We start from the raw sequence: 1410 nt of genomic DNA on the forward strand, positions 1-1410 counted from the left end.
CAATTTAAATAAAGTGTATATGAACTTAGGAAGTATTTAAATTGCATTTCTTACCTAACCCATTCATATATGAATATTGAAATTACAAATGTAACCTCCGTTTATTATTATTTATTTGTTTGTACCTTAAGAAATTATCACACTTAAGAAAATTGTCATCAAAACGAATTAGTAAAACGTTTCTTGCACGGCAAAGACATCCAAGTCAAAAGAGGCTACATGGATGGTCAAAACTGTTGGGCATGAATGTATTTATTTATTGTTAGTATTGTTTTTAATAAGCCATATAACCTAACAAATTAAGTGGTTGGATTGAGCTCAGCTACTGAGTAGTCAAATTGAGCCCACCTGTTTAAGTGGTCCAACTGAGTGCACCTGTTGAAGTGAGCCCACATGTTTAAGTGGTCAACTGAGTCCACCTACCAAAATGGTAAAACTGAGCCCACCTACTGAAATGGTCGAATTGAACCCACATGTCGAAGTGCTCAAGCTAAGAGCACATATCAAAGTGGTCAAACTGAGTCAAACTACTGATATGGTCGAACCAACTCTAACCACCTGGGAAGACTATCAGTATAAACATGAACATGTGTCAGTCCTCTCTTACGATGTCGGTCGACACACAAATCTTAATTTTTTGCACCAAAACACTGCATGCAACTGTTGTATCATATTGAATGTGATTTTAAATTACTTTACTCTCTCTCTTTCTCTCTCGACACGCGCGCGCACACACTCACGCGCGCACGCGCAAGGGAAGTAGAGTTCATTTCATCAACTTTTTCTACATCTTGCTCTTATGTACAAGGTCTTTAAGTGAGAGTATGAATTGATCACAAATAATATGTGACCCAACATTCTAAAAGGATTTAACAAATATAAAAAAATATGAAATTTTATTTTTAAACTCTCTTATTTTAGTCGATTTAGACATAAAATTTTAATTTTAATTTTAATTTTTGATATAGTATAAATTTGGGATAATTTCTAACTATATAATGTGAGTTTATTTAGCCATTCCTGTGATTATATATTTATTTCGATTAGAACTTATTGCTTTAAATAAATTATTTAACGGGAAAAAATGGGATTAAATCAATGAAAATTAATAAGAAGTAATTGGGTCAGAGACTGAGAAAGCGGCTTATTGGTGGGCCCAGGTTAAATATTTTCTTTATATATATATTAGTTGAAATCAAAATGGAGAATTCAAACGCTTGTCCTGCTTAAAAAAATAATATATATATATAAAGAAATGTGCGGAGACTATTTTTCGAGCCGCGGTCATCCCTCACACGCCTAAGAATTCGAGTCCACACTCTATGCTCCCCAGACCAGAAATGATTTACAACTGACAAATAGATGTCCAACAAATTGATCTGAGTATGTGATGCATATATATATTTTGTT

The sequence above is a fragment of the Phalaenopsis equestris genome, unplaced genomic scaffold, assembly GCF_001263595.1.
Source record: "Phalaenopsis equestris unplaced genomic scaffold, ASM126359v1 Scaffold000428, whole genome shotgun sequence".
Lineage (NCBI taxonomy): Eukaryota > Viridiplantae > Streptophyta > Magnoliopsida > Asparagales > Orchidaceae > Phalaenopsis > Phalaenopsis equestris.